Below are 24,153 nucleotides of genomic sequence, written 5' to 3'. Positions count from 1 at the left end.
AATCTTTGTGTTTCATTTAAAGGTGAAAGGATAGCAATCGCACAGATGAGTTTTTTTTTTTTTTTTTTTTTTTTTTTAACCAGTAGGTGGAGAAGAGTATACGCTGTGGAAATTAGATGGCTTCTTTCCTGTGCCACCTAAGTCATTTAAAGTGGGCCCATGGGCAGAGTGGACATAGTGACAAATATGAGGACTATGCATTGTTCTAACAAAGTAGAATTCTTCTCAACAAGGCATCTAGCTTTTGACACTCATCAATGCCCAACCTGCTCGCAGAAAAGAAAGATGTTGAGCCCTCGATAATGCACAGGAAACTGCCTGCAACCTAAGAGCTGGTCAATTACATTATATTTCTTGCACTTGGAGAGGTGTGGCTATTCATTTTACTAGATTTAATATACATTCTGGAGACACAGATGATTTTTTTAATTGTGCTTTCTCTACATGCAGTCTGAGGGCTTATAGAATACCTGATTCATGAACATGGTATCAAAAGCAATGTTGATTCAGACCAAGAGGCACATATTATGCAAAGAATTGGAACAGTAAGCTTAGGATCATGGATCTCACTGGCTTTACATTATACTTTATCACTGAAAAACAACCAGACTGATAGAAGTGTTGAAGGCATATGTTAAGTTTTTGGGGAAACACCTTGTGGAGTTATACCAGGAAAGACAACGTACATTGAACTATTTGTCAGTATATGGTGGCATGTTCCAATACGTGGATTAAATGAGCCATGGAGATGAGGGATTCGAACAGTAAAACACACCTGGCCATCGTACCCACTGAATCACTTGTGCAATTATTGTTTCTGTTTCCTGTAACTTTAAGTTTTCCCAGGGATGGTATCCTAGTTCCCAGAGGGAAAACATTTTGTTCTAGGGGATACTAATGATGATATTGAACTAGAAGCTTCACCTAACACATGTCTATCTGCCCCTGCCAGTTGAAGTGTTGGCCAAGGATGAAGAAAGTCTAGAATGGATGGTGATATGATGAACAGAGTTGCAGCACTGGAGGCTATAACTTTTATTTCATTTCATTTTTAAAATTAATGTTCTTTCTTAAAGTTTCTAGAAGATTGAGATTGGTGTCCACTTAGATTCTGCCTGATTTAGCTTGTATTTTACACTTAGTAAAGAAATGTTTTACATAAGTGGTGTCCCATTTGTTGGTATAGAATTCAGATATACTAGTGGGGCTCAATCACATTTGAAAACCGCAAATAAAACAGACTATATGGGGCACATCTTCTGTGTTGCATAATATTTGCTAAAACGTACCTGTCTTCTGGGCCCTTGTTCACTTGTTCAACCCCAACACCCATAAGAACCAAATCTATATAACTGTCTCACTTCCCCGGGACTTCCCAGGGCTGTCTCAGTGACAGTCATTGCTCTTCACAAAGTGGCAGCCAGCTCAGTAACATATCACCATACATTTGCTTCCCATTCTTCCCAGCCGCATATCACTGTGCACTCACTCTCAGAACCCAATGATTGCACCCAATTAAATATTGCCACTTAAGGTTTTCTCAGTTTCTGTTTTCTAGAGAACTTGGCCTAAGACACAGGAAAATGTGCATAAATTTTCTTAATATATAAAAGCATTTGAATATTTATCTTAACAATTTCTATATCAGTTCAAGTAAGAGTGTGTGTCTTAAAATCCACAGTACATGTTAATTACCTTTTTAAATTTTTAAATAAATTAGCCATATGCTTATTTTGAGGGATCTATACTTGAAATAAAAAATCAGTTAAGGTAAAGAGATATAGATCAGTAAGGTCACCATTCACAAATTAATTATCACAAAAGTGGATGATAAAGCCAAAATGAAGACAAAATGGTTAACATTTGTAATTGAACACTTTATAGCAGATAAAACAAATACAGTATTTATAACTAGCATTCATATTCTCATTCAACATTAGAAGAGTCATTGGAATTATCATATTTATCTCTCACTACGAGAAAAGGTCTTTCACTTGCTAAATGATTAATAAAGAGCTCAATTTTATAAAAAACATATAGAGTAAGTATATGTTTATCTGAAATTAAATAGCATTATACTGTAAATATTCAGCAATATCTTACCTATCCCCAAATAAGCATTTTTATATTTAAGGCAGTTTTTTGATTCACCTGGAATCAATCTATGCTGAATCAAACAGATTATGACTTATCCCAGATACAAGTGTATTTCTTTAAAATACTTATAACAAACTGTCCTGGTTGATTAAATTGTATTACTCTTGTCCCATTTATTTAGAAACTCTGTTGTGCATACGCGTAGATGCACACACAGAATGCACGCATGCAAATGGATTCTGATAGCCTTTCGTAATTGCGGTCTTCAGCTAAGTAGCTATTCTGGTGATGACAGGCACACAGCTCTGAGAGAGCCATTGTCAAACATTGAGAAAAGTGCCACTTTATATAAATACTTTTGCCACATTATGCCACTGTAGTCTTGTATTAGGTAAAATGAATAAGGGTTGTAACTCTCTGTTCTTGACCTTCATAGATGCTTTGAACTTTTAGAGAAGAAAGTGCTCTAAAATGTATTTATCATTATCACCATTATTATTATTCAGAAATGACATAAGTGACAGGACTATGTCCCAAGTTATTTTTTCTTTCAATCACAAGTTTTTATTCTTGACCCAGAGGCAACAATGTTATGCCAAATGAGATAGTTGAAAGGGGAAGAGTACATCTTTCTGAATAAAATTACTGTCCCACTGTACCATTTCAGAATGATACAAACCTCTTCATTTGGGGGTGTATCTCTAAGGTGATTATGAGTTATTGCATTTATTTATGGAAAGCAATAAACTGTAGGAATGCTTTCCTGAATTCGTTGAATTTGTTATGTGACTTTTTGGACAGGTGTGACATGGGTATATTATTCAGATTCAGGAGAATGGCATCTCACTACAGCAAAATCATTGGTTAAAAAAAATAAACTTTCAAACAATATTATTGAATTCAGTAATAGTGTAAACTACATTTTATTTACTAATAAAATATTAAATAATAGAACTTTAGTGTCTAAAAGTTATGTCTCACAGCCTATTATCTTCCGGTTAAGTCACTTAGCCTTTGATTTCAGTTTTACATTGACTGTGAGCTTACTGCTTCACGATGAAAAGCACCCATTTTAGAATCTGTTGTTGACAGGGATTTGCCTCTGTAAAGAAAATAAAAATACTTACGAATCACTAATAAAGACAAGATGAAATTCTATTAATTCAGCCCAACTAGAGGAAGAATCATCATAATCTGAAATGTCGATTATTTTTAAAGAAAGAGTTTCGTTCATTCCCAGGGCATCCAGCAATTAAAGATAATGTACAGACACTGCCAAATAGAAATCTTGCCAAACCGTATTTACTGCACGAATAAGGTTCATTTTTAATTATAATTGGTATGCAAATCGTTGCTTCTAATTTCATTGAAATGAGATTGTTTCTCTAAATATAACATTTTCTTCCTCATATCTTGTTTACATTATTAATTTACTTACCAAATCTTTAAAAATCAATAGTGCAAAGATAAACCCTAGACTAGTGTTTTTCTAACTCAGCATATAATGAATTTAAAGTTATCCACAATAAAAAACTTAAATAATTAATAACCTTTATTAGTGGATTTTGAGTTCATTTCTGGGTGCTATTATTGATTACATTTGTATGCTTGGTTTAACTATAATTTGTATAAATTTGGAAGGATTATTATATTAACGAGGAAGAAAGTCCAAATGAATGCTATAAAAATTTTGTTGTGTCAAAACATGAAATTCAGTGATGTGATCCTTCTTTGAAAGAATTTTCCCTTTTAATGAAAATGTATATAGCCTCAGGAAAAAAAAATGAGAAAATTTGCTATATTATAAAGTTTCTACAAAGTTAAGTGCTATTATCATTTGCATATTTTATAATATATAATATGTATTTATATAATATGTATTTATTATTTATTTATGTGTATTATTTAAGCAGTTATTATTTGTACTCTCATTGGAAAATATATAAGAACAGTTACATCAATAAGCTGTTTTTAAATTAAAGCCTAATGCTGCAGGCTGTGTTTTTATTAGTTTGTTTTCTTTGTTAGTTTTAAGACAATATGTATTTATTTTTGGATCTAAAGAAGAAATATTCTTTACTCTCTTATCCTCAGAATATTTTTCCTAAACATTTGCCTGCATTCTTATTACACCTATCATTATATAACCAGTTTGTACACTTAATATAATGTGACTATGATGGCATAGAATTGAAGGCCTAAGAGTAATGAATTATATGTAGATAAATTATGACACTTAATCAAATTTTGGAGTTTTGGATTGCTACTCCAAGTGGTAGTAAAAAAATTTTCTATGAATACATCTTTAAATATACAAAATTATTTTCTTATGGGATTTATTCCAGAATCTACATTAAATTAATTTGGAGTTTATTTTTTGTATGTTTTTCTCTAGAAATACTACTAATTTGGACACAGACCTGTAGAGGACATTTAATGCACAATCTTTATTAATTAAATTTTTGAAGAATGTATGTTATACAGATCTATCTATTATTGTCAAAGGAATTGAGATTTAACCAATGTATACAACATTGCAATATCAATCTTTATAAAATGAGTATCTCCTTATTCCCAGAATGTTACCTAATGCTTTGCAAATATTTCTCCCACTCCCCACATCCATTCTTGAATTTCATATTTTATATAACTCGAAGTACTTTTTATAACTAAGGATTCTATATCTAGTAAAGTAGATTAGATATAGAATCCTGAGTTAACAGTTTTTATTTCTTTTTTAGTCCTTTAAATTATCCTAAAGAAGAATCCAATATGTATTTTTTTTTTTTGGTGTAGCTAAAAAGATAGTTTACTCAACATAATATCTATATGATTATTTTACGATGCTATGTATCTCATGTTTTTCATTTTTATGTAAGAACAGTATTCCATTTTATAAATTTAAAACATTATTTCACGACTTAGAATTAGCAAACATTTCACCATTTATTAACATTATTTCACCATTATTTTACTTATTTAGTCTCCTGTTGACAGACATTTGGGTTAATTACAGATTGGGCTATTATAAACGAAACTACTATTAACGTTTGTATATATTTTTGGAGCTATAAGTTTTAATTTATCTTGGGGAGATACCTAAGATTGGAATCTCTAGGTCAAATATTTAAATTTTAAGAAACTTGTACATTGTTTTCTCTAGTTTTGCCATTTTATACTTCCGTAAGCTTTGTATGAGAGTTCCAATTGTTCTACACAGTTGCCAACGTTTAGTATTGTCTTTTTTTTTTTTTTTTTTTTTTTGAGACCAAGTTATGCTCTGTTGCCCAGGCTAGAGTGCAGTGCCGCGATCTCGGCTCACCTCAAGCTCCGCCTCCCGGGTTCACGCCATTCTCCTGCCTCAGCCTCCTGCGTAGCTGGGACTACAGGCGCCCGCCACCACGCTCGGCTAATTTTTTTTGTGTTTTTAGTAGAGACGGGGTTTCACTGTGTTAGCGAGGATGGTCTGGATCTCCTGACCTTCTGATCTGCCCGCCTTGGCCTCCTAAAGGGCTGGGATTACAGGCGTGAGCCACCACGCCTGGCCTAGTATTGTCCTTTTAAGAAACTTTTTTCATTACAGTGGGTGTGTAGTTATAGCTAACAGTGGTTTTAATTTCCATTTTTCTGTTGCCTAATTATGTTGAACATCTTTTACTGTGTATACGTTAGCTATTTATATATCTTGTGAAGTGTCTCTTGAGATCTCAAACATAATTTGTATTAGAGTCTGATCTTCTAATATTTCTGTGTTTATTATATAATCCGTATGTAATATTTTGGGTCATATACATATATGTATGTGTGTGTGTGTATAAATTTCTCCCAGCCTGAGTGCTGTCTTTTGTCTTTTATTTTTTTAGTGATAACATTTGAAAATAAAATGTTTTAAGAAGTAAAAATTTGGCCGGGCGCAGTGGCTCAAGCCTGTAATCCCAGCACTTTGGGAGGCCGAGACGGGCGGATCACGAGGTCAGGAGATCGAGACCATCCTGGCTAACACGGTGAAACCCCGTCTCTACTGAAAAATACAAAAATCTCACCGGGTGTGGTGGCGGGCACCTGTAGTCCCAGCTACTCGGGAGGCTGAGGCAGGAGAATGGCATAAACCCAGCAGGCGGAGCTTGCAGTGAACTGAGATCCGGCCACGGCACTCCAGCCTGGGCGGCAGAGCGAGACTCCATCTCAAAAAAAAAAAAAAAAAAAAAAGAAGTAAAAATTTTTATAATTAATTTTTTGTCAGTAACAACTTTTGATTCCATCTAATATACTCTTGCCTATCCCAAGTTCATGAAAATATTCCATGATTTTCTTCTAAAATTTTATATTTGTGTTTTTTAAACCTTTTAGTTCATATCTACTTTGAATGAAACTTTATGTAAACTTTGAGGATGACGTTTCAGTTTATTTTGTTTTTTTCATGTGGCTACTCGGGAATTTAAAGGATAAGACTATAATTCATTTTATGTAAACAAATAATACTGGTAGCATTTGTTAACATGATTATCCTTTTTTCCTTTAAATTACCTTGACAGGGCTGGGCGTGTTGGCTCACACCTGTAATCCCAGCACTTTGGGAGGCCGAGTTGGGTGGATCACTTGAGGTCAAGAGTTCGAGACCAGGCTGGCCAACATGGTGAAACCCCATCTCTATTAAAAGTACAAAAACTAGCCAGGTGTGATGGCGGGCCCCTATAATCCCAGCTACTCGGGAGGCTGATGCAGGAGAATCACTTGACCCTAGGAAACAGAGGTTGCAGTGAGCCGAGATTGCATTACTGCACTCCAGCCTGGGCAGCAAAAGGAGACTCTTTCAAAAAAATAAATAAATAAATAAAAATAAAATAAAATAAAATAAAATTCCATTGGCATTTGTATTGAAAATCAATTGACCTTAAGTATCTATGTCTATTTTGCTGCTCTTTATTCCATTCCACTGATTTATACAAGTATGTATATACATATATCCTTTTACAATGACACATTGTCACTTTTAGGTGCATTATCATACCTCTTAAAATTAGTGTTATAAGATTTTTAACTTGTTACCCTATCTCAAATTTTTTCAAGTGACGTTTTGTTTGTGTTTAATTTCTCACAGCAACATTTATCAGTTTCCACGTAGATAATTTTCACATATTTTGTTAAATTTGTTCCTAAATATTTTATATATTGATGTTCTTTAATTGAAATATTTACTTTAAAACTATAGTAATTGCTGATTACAACTACTTTCAAATATAATTGATTATTTTATATTGGTTGTTTATCCTGTGAACTTACTAAATTTTGTTTTCCAAACATTTTTTGGTAAACTCTTTAGAATTATTAAGACAGACAATAATATTGTCTGTTAATAAAATTTTTTCCTTTCCAGTCTTTCAGATTCTCATTATCTCTTCTTGTCATATCCTCGGTGAATTAGATACATTATGTTCCCCATTTTGCAATGGTGGTATTTTTTCTTTATCAATCATGTGACTTTTAATAATATCGAGATAAGGTTAAAAAAGAAAAACCTAGTCCATTATAATTACCCACAAATTTACTTATTTTGGTTCTCTTTATCCTGTCATGCACATCTAAGTTTCTGACTTGGTATAATTCTCTTTCTTCATCAAGATGCTTTTGCATTAGTTCTTGAAGAACAGGTCTGCAAGCAAAATATTCTCTTAGTTTTCTTTTAACTGAAAATGGCCTTACTTCACTTTCACTTTCGAAGAATATATTTACTCGGTATAGAATCCTTAGTTAACAGTTTTTATTTCTTTTTTATTGCTTTAAATATGCTATTTTTTATCTTATAGTTTCTATTATTTCTAATACGTAGGAAATCGTCTGTCTCATAACTTTTTAAGTATACAATCTTTCTCTCTAGATACTATCGATCTTTAAAAATTTATTTTTTATTTTTCAGAAGCTTGACTATGACATGCAGTCTTTTTAAAATTCCCTTTGAGATTTGTTTGCCTTCTTGAAACTTTGAATTTACTTCAACAGACATGATAAAATTTTGATTATCATTTCTTCAGTGTACTTCCCTAACCCTATTCTTATACTCTCTCACTCTTTCTCTCTCTTCATTCATTTAGGAAATTCAATTACACACACACACACACCACATAGACATAACTTCTTGATTGCCCAAGCTGTCTTCATTTTACATTTTTTTATTAATAAATAATTCTGAATTATAATATTATAAATAACTATTATTAAGTATAATAAATAATTTACCTTTCTAAGAGCAGCGTTAGGTTCACAGCAAAATTAAGCAGAAAGTACAGAGCATTCCCATACATCCCCATCCTCAAACACACACAATCTCCCCCACTATTGACATTCTCCACCACAGCGCTACATTTGTTACAATTGATGAAGCTGTGTTACACCATTATCACCCAAAGTTCATAATTTACATTAGGATTTACTCTTAGTGATATGCTATCTATAGATGATGACAAATGTGTAATAGCATGTATTCACCATTGTGATACCATACAGGATAATGCTTTTGCCTTAAAAATTCTCGTACTCTACTTATTTCTCTCCCTCCTCCACCCAGTTGGCAACCACTGATATTTTTACTGTTTGCGTACTTTTGCCTTTTCCAGAATATTGTATAGCTGGCATCACACAATATGTAGCTTTCTATATTGTCTTCATTCACTTAATAATATGCATTTATCTTTCTTCAGTATCTTCTCGTAGCTTAATAGCTCATTTATTTTGAGCCCCAAATAGTTATTTTATTATCTTGATGTACTACCATTTATTTATCCATTCAGCTATTTAAGAACATTTTATTGCTTCCAGGTTTATATATAAAGCTGCTATAAACAGCCATGTGTAGGGTTTGTGTGGACATAATTTCTCATTCATCTGAATAAGCATTAAGGAATATTATCATTGGAATGCGTGATAAAAATCAGTTTGGTTTTATAAGAAACTTAAACTATCTTCAGAAGTGTCTATACTATTTATCTTCTCATCAGCAGTGAATGAGAGTTCCTTTGGCTCCACTTCCTTGTCAGCATTTGATGTTGTCAGTGTTCTGGATTTTGGCCACTTAATAAATACATTGTGGTATCATATTGTTTTAATTTGCAGTTCCTTAGTGACATATAATATTGAATACCTTTTCGTATGCTACTTAGCATCTATATATTTTCTTTGGAGATGTGTCTGTTCAGTTCATTTGCCTATGTTTTGAGTTGTTTTCTTATTGTTGAGTTTGAGTTATTTATACATTTTGAATAAACCTCCTTTATCAGATATGTCTTTTGCAAATAATTTTTCCCAGTCTTTCGTTTGTGTTCTCACTCTTTTGACAATGTTTTTCACAGAGCAGAAGTTTTTAATTTTATTGAAGTCCAGCTTATCAATAGTTTCTTTTATAGATTTTTGCCTCTGGTGTTGTATCTAAAAAGTCATTGCCATAACCAAGGTCATCTAGATTTTCTCCTGGCAAGGAATTTTATAGTTTTTCCTTTTGCTTTTAGGTCTATCGTATACATTGAGTTAATTTTTCTGAAGGGTGTAAATTCTGTGCCTGGAGTATTATTTTTTTGTCATGTAGATGTCCCGTTGTTCTAGTACTATTTGCTCAAAAATTGTATTTGCTTCATTGCATTGCATTTGCTCCTTTATCAAAGATAAGTTGACCATTTTCATGGGTCATCTTACTTTCCAGGGAGCCCCAAACAAAAGGCTCTGGCAGTTTTCTAGGCCCCGGAGACAGCAGGGGGAGGAGGGCTAGGAAAGCAAAAGTACTGGGTACTGAGTCAGAGTAGATGAAATCTTAAAGGTGTCCTTACTACCCTCAAAGGAGGCCTCAGCACAGGTGACTGAGTAATACCTTTGTCCAAGGCCTCAGATAAAGAGGCCTAGGAAAGAAGGTACAGCGGCTAGGATGTAGATATGCAAAATGTGTGATAGGCTAGAGGAGCATGAGGCCTGAGGTCTTGGCTGCACGACTTCCCTTTAGAGACTGCAGTGCATTGACTGTGCATCAAATGTGGTATTGGGAGGGTAGCTTTCCCTCATGAAACTTGCCAGATAAAGTCTGTGTAACTGCCCATGTTTGGGACTGAAAGATCACACACAGTTTTTGGCCAAAAGCAATACTCCTCAATGACTTTTCTTGCTCCTAAAACTAATTCTCTGAGTATTTAGGATATCACTTTACTCTAGCATGTGTATACCCTCAACATCCCTAAGCACAATCTCAATTAACTTTCTCTTCTAAACCCTGTAGTAACAACTTTCTGCAAGGGCTTATGGGGCTTATGGGGCTTTACCTTGTATATTTGCAACTCAGCTCTCAACAGGGACGATGGGGAATAATTACACGTATTTATTGAACCCTACATTTCATTTCCCTTTCCAACAGTAAATAACTTACTTTACATGTTGTAGCTGTTTCAGCAGCTCTGAACTCCAATATCTGGCTCCTTAGCTCAGTGGGAATGGCATGACCTTGGAGTCTGTCTCCCATGGTCCCTGTGCAGATGTCTGAAAATTGTTCCAAGGCAGGGAGCAAGAATGAACAGAAGACTCACTTTGTGGTTGTTTTTCTTTTTTCTTTTTTTTTGCTCAGAGATTACAGTCCTATGCCATCTGTTGTCCAATACCTGAAAAGAGTTGCTGAACACATTTTTTTCTAGTTTTATGGTTCTTCAACAGGAGGGGAAATCTAATACTAGTAGTTCATAACTAGTAATGGTAGTCTCTCTGTGCTGTGATCATATTTTCACATTAAAATTTGCCTTATATTTTGTCCAAATTATGTTTTCTGAAAAGCAAAGGGGAAAGCAACACTGCAGTAAACATATCCTTACAACAAACTATTAATTATTTACTAAAATTTGCAATAAGTAGTACAGGGAAAATGATTTAATTTAAAATAAAAAATATAACCACTAATCCTGAAAATAAAATAGTAGTTGGTAAAATAAAATACTGATAAAATAGATAAATGCATTAGCCATGAAACAAAATAAGTGAAAAATATAATTTTGATGCATCCAAGCTACATAATTACAGTTGGCATTTTAAAGTGAAAAAAATGGAAACATTTAAAAAACTAAATAATTTAATTGGTTAACAAAATTATCTTTTATTATCATCATACTTTAAATTCTAGAGTACATGTGTACAATGTGCAGGTTTGTTACATATATATACATATGCCATTTGGTTTGCTGCACCCATCAACTGATCATTTACATTAGGTATTTCTCCTAATGTTATCCCTCCCCCAACCCCCTACCCCACGACAGACCCGAGTGTGTGATGTTCCCCTCCCTGTGTCCAAGTGTTCTCATTGTTCAATTCCCACCTATGAATGAGAACATGCAGTGTTTGACTTTCTGTCCTTGTGACAGTTTACTGAGAATGATGATTTCCAGTTTCATCCCTGTCCCTGCAAAGGACACGAACTAATCCTTTTTTATGGCTGCATACTATTCCATGATATATAAGTGCCACATTTTCTTAATTCAGTCTATAATTGATGGACATTTGGGTTGGTTCCAAGTCTTTGGTATTGTGAATAGTGCTTCAATAAATACATGTGTGCATATATCTTTATAGCAGCATGATTTATAATCCTTTGGGTGTATATACAGTAATGGGATCACTGGATCAAATGGTATTTCTAGTTCTAGATCCTTGAGGAATCCACACTATCTTCCACAATGGTTGAATTAATTTACACTCCCACCAACAGTGTAAAAACGTTTCTATTTCTCCACATCCTCTCGAGCACCTGTTGTTTCCTGACTTTTTAACGATCACTATCCTAACTGGTATGAGATGGTTTCTCATTGTCTCAATGTGGTTTTGATTTGCATTTCTCTGATGGCCAGTGATGATGAGCATTTTTTCATGTATCTATTGGCTGCATAAATATCTTCTTTTGAGAAGTGTCTGTTCGTATTCTTCACCCACTTTTTGATGGGGTTGTTTGTTTTTCTTGTAAATTTGTTTGAGTTCTTTGTAGATTATGGATATTAGCGCTTTGTCAGATGAGTAGATTGCAAAATTTTTTTTTACCATTCTGTAGGTTGCCTGTTCACTCTGATGGTAGTTTCTTTTGCTGTGCAGAAGCTCTTTAATTTAATTAGATCCCATTTGTCAATTTTGGCTTTTGTTGCCATTGCTTTTGGTGTTTTAGACATGAAGTCCTTGCCCATGCCTATGTCCTGAATGGTATTGCCTAAGTTTTCTTCTAGGGTTTTTATGGTTTTAAGTCTAATATTTAAGTCTTTAATCCATCGTGAATTAATTTTTGTATAAGGTGTAAGGAAGGGATCCAGTTTCAGCTTTCTACCTATGGCTAGCCAGTTTTCCCAGCACCATTTATTAAATAGGGAATCCTTTCCCTATTGCTTGTTTTTGTCAGGTTTGTCACAAAGATCAGATGTTTGTAGATGTGTGGTATTATTTCTGGGGCCTCTGTTCTGTTCCATTGGTCTGTATCTCTGTTTTGGTGACAGTACCATGCTGTTTTGGTTACTGTAGCCTTGTAGTACAGTTTGAAGTCAGGTAGCATGATGCTCCCAGCTTTATTCTTTTGGCTTAGGATTGTCTTGGCAATGCAGGCTCTTTCTTGGTTCCATATGAACTTCAAAGTAGTTTTTTCTAATTCTGTGAAGAAAGTCATTGGTAGCTTGATTTATTTAGGCAGCTACAATAATCTCAAAGCATTTATGCTGATTGAAACAAAAAAATAGCATGCATACTGTATTATTCTACTTATATAAAATTCTTGAAAATGCAAATTAATCCATAGTGAGAGAAATCATAATCAGTGTCCTGGGAACCAGATGGGGAGGAATGGATAACAAAGGGACACAGGGACACAAGGAAATGAATAGTGGATATTTTTTTTTATCATCCAGATTATTGTGATTGTTTTATGAGTATATACAAAAGTCAAACTCACAAAAATATATATTTTAAGTATTTGGGATTTATTGTTTGCCAAATATACAATAAAGCTGTAAAAAACAATATGTGACATTTAGATAATAAACAGCCTAGAGAGGTTTTTTGTTTTGTTTTGTTTTGTTTTGTTTTGTTTTTGAAACAGTCTCACTCTGTCGACGAGGCTGGAGTGCAGTGGTGCCATCCCAGCTCACTGCAACCTCCACCTCCTGTGTTCAAGCAATTCTGCCTCAGCCTCCCGAGTAGCTGAGACTACAGGCACACGATGCCATGCCTGGCTAATTTTTTTTTTTTTTTTTTTTTTAGTAGAGTCGGGGTTTCACCATGTTGTGCAGGTTGATCTCGAACTCCTGAGCTCAAGCAATCTGTCCGCCTCGGCCTCCCAAAGTGCTAGGATTATAGGCATGAGCCACTGTGCCCAGCCAAGAGGATTTTTTAATTAAGTTATTTTTATGCAATGAAATTCATTCACTCTATGTAAGCTTTGATGAATTTGTATAACAGCTTACAGTTGTATAATCATTATAATGCCTTTTTTTATCATAATGTTTTCTAATTTTTTATTGCACTTGAGCATTGCACCCCACCCCTGGCCCCAGGCATCCTCTGATCTGCCTTCAGTCACTACAATTTTGCTTTTGTAGAATTGCATCTGTTTGGAATTATGCAGTACATAATTCTTCGCGTTTGACTCTTCACTTGAAGTATTGTTATAAAATTCATCCATGTTGTTACATGTATTAATTTTTTTATTGTTGAGTGTTATAGAATGGAAATAGTAAATTTATTTATCACTTATGGGTATGGGTGTTACTTTGGATTTTGACTATCTGGAAGCACATCTTTCTGTGCGTATATGATTTCATTTCTGTTGGGTAAATACCTAGAAGTGGAATTGCTGGACCATACAGAAAGCATATGTTCACCTTTTGCCATGCTTATTCCAAAAGTACCTGTACCCCTTTGCATTCACATCAGTAATCTAGTAAATATCCAGTTGGGTCACTTTCTCATCCAAATTTCTAATGTCAGTCTTTTTTGTTTGTTTGTTTGTTTTAAGATGGAGTTTCGCTCTCGTTGCCCAGGCTGGAGTCCAGTTGCACAATCTCGACTCACTGCAACCTCTGCCTTCCAGGTTCGAGCAATTCTCCTGCCTCAGCCTCCCAAGTAGCTGGAATTACAGGCATGTGCCACCATGCCTGGGTGATTTTTTTTTTTTTTTGTAGTTTTAGTAGAGATGGAGTTTCACCATGTTGATTCTAATGTCAGTCTTTAACATTGACTGTTCTAGTGGGTGTGTACTGATATCTCATTGTTGTATTAATTTGCATTCATCTCATGAGTTATCAACGTTGACTATATTTTCTGTGCTTATTGGACTTTTATATGACATTTATTTTGAAAGTTTGCTGCAGCATAGTTGTTTATCTTCTTATTGTCAAATTGTAAGGCTTCTGTAAATATTCCAGATATAAGCTCTTTGTCAAATGTAAGTTTTCAAAAATTTTCTCTAAGTGTATTTGCCTTCTTATTATCTTAATAATTTTTTTGCTTGTCCACATGTAAAATATTCCCATTTTTTGAATTCCCCTTTATCTTTTTAATTGTAACTTGTATTTATAATGTTCTCTTTGAAAAAATCTTTGCCTAACCTAATGTCACAAATATTTTCTATCATATTCTTCAAAATAGGATTTTTGATTACTTATAAACCTAGATTGATAATCTGCAAAAGGATCTATTTGCAATTTGGGTACCTCATACTGTGTCTCTATAAACCTAATTATTTACAATAAAATGTGATTATGATATATCTACTTCATTTGCCCTCCTAGCCGGGGAGGACCATGGGGCTACAGTCATAACTCTAGCAGCCAGGGTTTAAGCTGCCTTGACCCTAGTATGGACAAAATATGAGACTGAGATTTCAGGAAATGACAGTCCCAGTTGAATCTTGGGAAGTACAAGAAAGATACTCAAGGGTCAAATGGTTAGCATGATTCTTGAGTAGTGACCTCCTGGCTGGATTACCAAATCGCATGTCAGTCTTCATTGATGGGTAAATAAAGAATCAAAAAAAAAGAAAAAAAAGGAAGCCTACCCTCTGAATAGTCAAACAGTCCCTCAGAGGGAAGCCTGTCTATTTTTCCAACCTGTATTCTATTGGATCACAAGGGTAACAGGGAAGAAATTATTTATTGATTTGGCACATATCATTCATATTCAGCAAGCTTAATTACTATTATTTTTAAATGTTAATTATGACAGCCTGTCAGTTTTAGCTAGATTACTAACGTACCACTTACTTTTCAGATCCAACTTAATTAGGGTACTAATGCAGTAGTATCCACTCTTGTTTATTGTCTAAACCATGTGAAGCCTGGGCCAACTGAACCATGTACAAGAGAGGAGTGTTTCAAAAGTTTCACTGATATTAGCATTAGCAACTTGCATATTTACGTATTTTGTTCTGATTTGTTTTTCAGATACAGGGTCTTGCTCTGTTGCCCAGATTGGAGTGCAGTGGTACAATCATGGCTCACTGCAGCTTCAACCTCCTGGGATAAGCGATTCTCCTAACTGCCACCTGAAGCTTCTGTGGTCTCTGCTGGGACAGCAGATGCACCATCAGCCCAGTTATTTTTATTTATTTATTTATTTTTTTGTAGAGATGCAGATTCTCCATTTTGGCCAGGATAGTGTTGAACTCTAGCACTCCAGTGAGTCATGAGTCTCGACCTCCCAGATTGCTGGATTACGGTCGTGAGCCACCGCGCCCAGTTATGTTTATGTGTTTTAAAAATACTTACAACTCTTGAATTGTTTTATTTTAATTTCTTCTGGGCTAAGATTATTACCTTACACTTTACCAAAATAGGAAAGTCAGGGGAAAAAAGCTGATATGTTTTGTGGTTTTTCGGTTTTTTTTTTTTTTCAGTTAATTAAGTGGAAAAAATCTATTGGAGAGATTTTTAAGGTTTGTTTCTATAAAGTCTATACTTTAAGATTATGGTGATACCTTCAATATACTGCTAATAGGTGGATTATCAACTTTGAGAGAACATTCCAGGAGTGTCAATGAATAACCTTAATAGTTGAAACCATGTCTTGACAAATGACAGGACATGTAGAAAAGAATAGAATATTTGGGGAGATTTATGTATTTTGGGAAGTGAAAATAAGTGCTTGCACCAAAGAAAATATAAAAGACTAGGAGAAAAATCAGATATATGTCCTGTATTGACAGATAAATGAGAATAATTTGAGAGAGTAAAAGATTCTGTCAAAAGGATAAAGACAAAAAAAGTTGCATAAGAAATTTGGATTATTACTGATGACCAATAAAGAAGAAATTTCAATGACATGGTAGTTACTGAATCTACATTATTAAGTATTATGGAATATCCTAAAATGGTTTAAAATATTATGTAAATATTAGTTAATATTTCTGTACCCAGGTTTCCTCTGTAATAAAATTTAAATAATTTTTAGTTTTATGTTTCAGAAAATTTCAGTTTTAGAATATTACAGTGTAAATTGTTTTTCTGCTTCTATGTAACAAAGGTTCAGCAGCTGTGTTAACTATAAACAATAGAGAACTATAAACAGTAGAGATATGTTTGTGTGGTTGTCTTTGCTTTTTCTGGAGAACATGTTTATCCAACTTTTCATCCCCTTTATACTCTCAACATGAACTAGCTCCTGATCACATTAAAGCTGATCACCTTGTTTTATTCATGGTTATGCTAGCTTTAAATCCTTTCCACAAATAAACTTTAAGTTCTGCTCTTTCTGCTGACATTTTCGTACATTGCCATCCTACAGCAGATGGCTGAGGATTCTAATCAAGAGATTTTGTACGAATCAACAGAAATCTCTGGTCAGAATCTGTAGTTATTGAGAGAGAGAAAAGAAAAAAAAAAAATGTCCAGAACCATATGTTCCGATATCCTGCATGCTCCTCTGGTAGGATGTTTGCACATCACTTAATCATACTGTTCCACAATACAGTGTAATCTTTCACTATGTCAGCAGCTCTGTGCCTAATGCTGCTAAAGTCAGTCTCCTTTGCTTTAAAGAACTTCATGGATTTTTAAATGTAATATTATTGTCTCTTCCTTTCTGTTATGACTCAATATACCATTATTGAAAGGACATAAGTATCTGCTTTTCAAGTTTCAATTCTTTCACGTATTTAAGATAAATGAATTCTGACATGTATTATTTTCCAGAGCACAAAATACAATATTTTAATAAATAGATGCATAATCTAGGTCAAACTCTAATAGGTGTTTAATTCTAAACAATTATAATTTGTCTTATAATCAAGATTGAGATCTGAACATGTATGTAATAAGAAAGAGTAACATAGTGACTTTAAATAAATTTGACCTGAGCAATAGACATAAGTGCAGCTAAAAGATGTATTAAATATATATGATCACAGCTTAATTTGCATGTAAAGTTCTGTAATTGCTGTATTGCAATTAGACAGGGTTATTATATAGTACATTATATGTGATATTTAATGTCTGCTTAAATAGATCCAAGACTTTTCTTAAGTGACCTTAAATAGAGATCAATTCCAAAACATTTATATATTAAGATTTGCATTTTAACCTGTTTTCCTTCTGAATATCTTAACAAAGAAACACCAGTTAACTATGTAGAATCAAAGGTATACATAAATGTTAATCTATATGCAATCTAAATTTATAACTCCAATGAATTCCTAGAAATTGCATCATAATTTAGTTCTTGTAAAGTGGATGATGATTTCCCATAAGGACAACGATAGAATTGTAGGAGTTAGCATTTCTTATTAGTGTCTATATAAAATCATAGATAGGATCAATAACATGCTTTTAAAGCAAAGATACAATAATTACAGCTTTACAAGAATCTGCAATAATACAATTTGGTGTGAGTACCATGACATAAACATGCACATATTTTAAACTATATTTATAAAGAGTCCACAGTGCAATTTATATATGCATACTAGAAAAAGCACTATATATTTCTATAATGTTTGATTCATCAAGATATATATGTTATGATGAATATTAAAATGCAATTAATATTTCATTTTTTCCCAAAGAGTCCTTTATATAATTATTTGATTGCCCAAGTAATAGTAAATGCTGTTCAAGAAAGCTTGAGCTGTTTCTCATTTTTCTACTTGAAAGAAGCATTTGAAATCTTTCAGCCTACGTTAAATTTGCTTCAAGGTTCTCCAAGATAGTCAATAAATATTTTGTGATTGAACATAATAGCTCAGAAAAAAAATATTTACAGGTAAATAAATTTTCAACGTAGTTTTGCTTCAAATTCACCTTCTTGATTTAGTTAAAACTTTTCTTAAGGCTTCTATCAGAATAAGTAAAGGCAAGAACTCAATTTTATTAGTATAACTGCTGTTAAAAAGAATTCTGAATTTTATTATAAAACCATGAAATACAACTAGATTATTTAGCACATTTCAAAACAGAGGCTCTCTCTCTCTCTTTCTCCCTTCCTCCATCTCTCAGAACCACCCAAAGACACAAAATAAATGGGACACACATACACAAAGTAAAAACGTTTAAATTACGTTTTACATCTTTTATCAGACATGGTTAAAAATAAATCTAGGACAATTGAGATATTACCTATTTTTATAATAATAAAATAATTGGGTTTAGTAAAGCTGGGTTATTTTCATTAATGTAGGTTGAGGTTGAAAAGCGGGGTTGTCCTGTTAATGCTAGGATAATAGTTCGAGTGCTGTAGGCGCTTGTTAGGGAGGTGGCAATAAGAGTAGTAGATAGGGCTCAGGCATTAGTATAAGACGTGTTTGCGGTTTCGATAATAAGATGCTAATTAGGCATCGGTAAAGAAGAAAAGAAATATGAATGAAAATAATTGAATGTTACATATGTTGTTTTCCGATGGACTGGAAATCACAATTTTCTCTTTCTATGGTCACATGATTAGAGCAGCATAGGATTAAGAGAAAGTACCCTAGATTCAGACTACCTGTAATTCAATTTTACCTCTGACACTTAAGAACAGAGAATCTTTGGATTTGTTGCTTAAACCTGCTTTTCCAGAATTTTTTCATCTATAAAATGAAGATGACAATATAATTGTGACATATATATGTGTGTGTCTCATAGAATTGTGATACTCATAAAATTGTGACATATATATAGAATTGTGACATATATATGTGTGTATCTGTGTGTGTATGTGTGTATACACATGTGGTATATATGTATATATACTGCAAATATCACTGGATGTGTGAAATGGGATATTTAGCATATTGGAAGATAAAAAATATTAAATTGAAAATGGATAAAGTTGAAAAAACTCTCTCATACTTTTAAAATACAGTCCCCAAAAAGGATAATATGAAAACAATAAAAGGAAACTTTTTCAAGAGACAAAAAATGAATTTTCCAAATTCATGTTTAAAAGCCATTAACCCAAAGACACAACATACATCAAAAAAGATAAATGATAAGAAATTAAAATGTAAGCACATTACACTGTGTTTATATAACTATAGAAAAAATAATATATTTCAATCTATAAGGAAGGCAAACCAATTACAGATAAAGGACAATTTAACTGACAGCAGATTGCTCCCTAATAGCAGAAGCAAAAAGGTAATGGCCTTCTATCTTTAAAGAACTGAGAAAAAATAAATATGTAACAAGATTTCATTCATAAGTAAATTGTGAAATAAATCATTTCAGAGCAACAAAATCGTAGAAATTACCACCATTATAACTTCACTAAACAAGTCTGTAATCGTTAAAGGTGGTGCATTAGTGAAATAAGCCTAAAAGGAAAGTCAAGGATTGAAGAAGGAAAAGTGAGTAAAGAAAGTAATAAATAGGTAAATCTAACAGTGTCTTCGTGTATAATGACATTACAATGTTACCTATTTTTATAATAATAATATTAAGTTCTGTTGTGTAAGGACAAAAACATAACACTAGAAAGAGACCCCATAAAGTGTATATTTTAAAGTTCTTAAATTGTATCACAGTCTGGAGGGATAGTAATTCATTTTGATTTTTCAGCAAAAAGTAATGGTGAAATCTCAAGGGGAACCCGCATAATGACATAAAAAGTATGTTTAACTTTTAATCATGTAGAAGGAATAAAATAATATGAGAACATAAAAAGGAGAAGGGGAATCCTTATCAGTATTGAGCAAGATAGAGAAATATAAGAGCCATTCAGGTAGAAATAAATGAGATTGAACTATCTTAAAGCACACATTTATATATATAATATGTAATATTCCAAGTGGAATATATACCAAGTGGAAAGCAACTTTATAATATTAGAATAAAATAGCAATAGAATACAATACTGCGTAAGAGAATATTTTTATATTCTTGACACAGAGAAAGGTGTTTCTTTCCTAGCTGCCCCAACTTTAGTTAAAAAATATAATACACAAGTATCAAAAGATAATCACATAAAAGAATAGAACTGTTATAGAAACCATTTGTCATTATCTATAACAGTAAAGTTGCAGCGGTACTCATTAGCCCATAATTCTATTTCCTAGTTAATGTCCTAGAGAACTGTGTACGAATATGTACTAGAAGATATCTACAGGTATATTCATAATGTTTTCTTAAATGATAAAAACTTTAAAACCCCTTATGCTTAGGAACGATATGATTAATGCCATACAATGACATTATACACATTTGTGAAATATAATGAACTAAGGTGCACTCACTGGAAAACGAATGGTGAATATACACACATTAAAGAATCAAGGTAATAACTGGCATAAGAAAAACAAATAAATAAAAAGGATATTGAAAGATTGAGATGAAATAAAGTTGATCAGATATTGTTGATCTCAGCAATTTCAGTGTAACTATTTTAGAGGCATCCAAGTTCGTGGTCAGAGGTATTCCACAAGTAAAGTAATTTTCAGTTAATGAGAAATATTACAATAAATTCTTCATAGTAGTAACTGCTGCTGAAATTTCAAGATAGATGTCATTATACATTATACAAGCAATTATGAACCTAAGTTTTATTGGAACGATTTTTCATAGGTATTAAAATATTCAAGAAATGTAATGACAATCATCTCTTTCTCTCCAAGTTCCATGATTTCTTTATTTCCTATTTTCTCTTCCTTTTCTCTGATCTTACTCTATAATACCAAATCACTGTTTGCCATAATAAGGCAATTTGTAGAAAAATAGTGTGACATTCTACCAGTTGTTAATTTTGCATGTTTGCGCTGGCTTGAAATGTCTCTTCCTTATTGCATTGCAGAGAATAGCTAGCTCAGAAGCTACGTTTACTAGATACTCCTAGTTTCTAGGATTCTAAATTAGAGTTTGCCACTAAAAGTAACAAACAGTGTATTTGGAAAGGGGGAGAGGGAGAAGCTATTTGTTTTGAGAGGTGGCAATGGCGAACGCAGAGGCTTCTCAGACTTCTTTGTAAGCACTATTTTTCTTTCTTTTTGAAACTTATTTTATTTGTAAATTGCCAAATTATAATGTTTTATATTAGTGAGGTACAAAGTAATATTATAATACATGAATACAATATGAAATAATTAAATCAAAATAACACATTCATTACCTCCAATACTTATTTTTGTGGTGAGAACATTTGAAATTCACTCTCTCGGTGATTTAGAAAGGCACAATACACTGTTATTGACTATATTCACCACATTGTGACTCTCAGGAAAAGAAAAAAAAAACATATTCCTTTTGTCTAACTGAGGCTTTGTGCCATTTGACCATCTTCTCATTCCCCCTATCCCCCAGCCTCTGGTAACCACCATTCTACACTCTGCTTCTGTGAGTTTGATGGTTTTAAATTTCACATGTAATTAAGAACGTGGTATTTTCTTTCTGTGCCTGGCTTATTACACATAGCTTAATGTTCTCCAATTCCATTGATGTAGCTGCAAATGACCAAAATTCTTTTTTAAGGCTGAAAATTAGTATTCTATTATGTATACAGAACACACAGACATATTCATCTGTCTTTATTCTTATTCATTCATCTGTTGATGGACTGTCAGGTTGATTCCATAACTTTATTATTGTGAAAATTGCTGTGGTGAACATGAAAGTGCAGACATCTCTTGGGCATACTGATTTCAAATATTTTAGATAAACACCCAGAAGCAAGATTTTGGAGTCATATAATATTTCTATTTTTAGCTTTTAGAAGAAATTCTGTACTATTTTCCATAATGGCTCTACTAATTTGTATTTCCACAAACAGTATTACAAGGGTTACTATTTTCTCCAAATCCTAACCAGTACTTGTTATCTTTCATCTTTTTCATAATTGCCATTCTTATAAGTATGACATATCTCATTATGGTTTTAATTTTCATTTCCCTAACAATTAGTGATGTTGAGCATTTTTTTTTCTTACATCTTTTGCCCATTCTGTCGTCATTTGAGAAATGTCTGTTCTGGTCCCTTGCTATTTTATACAATTAAGTTGTTTTCTTACTATAAAATTTTGTATGATTTCCTTATATATTTTGGATATTAACTCCATATTGGAGGTGTGGCTTACAAATATTTTCTCCCAATTTCTAGATTGTCTCATCACTCTGTTAATTGCTTTCTTTGTTGTCCAGAAGCTTCTTAAAGTGATGCAATCCCATCTACTATTTCTGCTTTTGTTGTCTATATTTTGGGAGACAAATTAAAAAAAAAAAAAAAAGGAACTGCCCAGATCAATGTTGTGAAGTTTTCTCCCCTATGTTTTCTTATAGGTGCCTTGCAGTCTTAGGTCTTACATTTAAGTCTTAAACCCATTTTGAATTGACTTTTATATATGGTGTAAGAAAAACATTTAATTGCATTCTTTTTAATGTGAGTATAAAAAAAACTTTCCTTTTCCTGCTGTGTATTCTTGGCAACTTTGTAAAAAATTGGTTAGCCATACATAAATAGTTTCATTTCTGGACCCTCTATTGTGTTTCATTTGTAAATATGTCTGTTTTTACATCAGTACCATGCTGTTTTATTATTGCTTTGTAGTATAGTCTGAAATCAGGTAGTGTGATGTCTCCAGCTTTGTTCTTTTTGTTCATTATTGCTTCAGCTATTCAATTTTTTTTGTAATTTCATATACATTTTAGGATTATTTTTCTATTTCTATGAAAAATAACAGGGAATTCTGATACAAATGCATTGATTCTGTGCATCACTTTGGGTAGTATAGATGTTTTAACAATATTAATTTTCATTATCCCTGAACATAGAATAATTTCCTATGTATTTGTGTCTTTGATTTCTTTCATTAGATTTTTCAGTGTATAGAGCTTTCATCTCCTTGGTTAAATTTACTAGGAAGTATTTTATTTATTTTGGGAAGTTACTATTGTAAATGAGATTGTTCTCTTGATTTTTTTGGATAGTTCGTTGTTAATATATAGGAAGGCTACTGTTTTGTGTGTTGATTTCTTTTTATCCTTTAACTATACTGTATTTGTTTATTAGTTCTAACAGTTTCTTTGTATGAATCTTTAGAATTTTCTATTTATAAAATCGTGTCAACAGCAAACAGTAACAATTTTACCTCTTCCTTTCCTACTGGATGCCTTTTATTAATTTTTTCTATTGCATAATTGCTCTGACAAGGACTCTGAAATTATGTTGAATAGAAATAGTAAGAGTGAGCATCCTTATCTTTTTATGAATTTTAGAGGAAAAGGTTTCAATTTTTCATCATTGAGTATAATGTTAGCTGTGGACTATTATATATGGCCTTTATTGTGTTGTTATATTTCTTCTGTTCCTAATTCGTTGAGTTTTTGCAATGAAAGGATTCTGAATTTTATAAAATGCTTTTTCTGCATCTAATGAGATGATCATATAATATTTATCTTTTATTGTATTAATGTAATGTACCATGTTTATTGATTTGTGAGTGTCTGCCCATCCTCATATCTAAGAAAAACCATCTAAGGTCAAAATTAGCAAAAGGAAAAACATAACAAAGAGCAGAAATAAACGCAATACAATCCTTCATTGGGATAAATCCTACTTGATTATGTTGAATGATCCTTTTAATGTGTTTTTTTTTTTTTTTTTTTTT

The sequence above is a fragment of the Trachypithecus francoisi genome, unplaced genomic scaffold (genome assembly GCF_009764315.1).
Source record: "Trachypithecus francoisi isolate TF-2019V2 unplaced genomic scaffold, Tfra_2.0 Lachesis_group5, whole genome shotgun sequence".
NCBI classification, from domain to species: Eukaryota; Metazoa; Chordata; class Mammalia; order Primates; family Cercopithecidae; genus Trachypithecus; species Trachypithecus francoisi.
Note: the sequence above shows the minus strand (reverse complement) of the source record.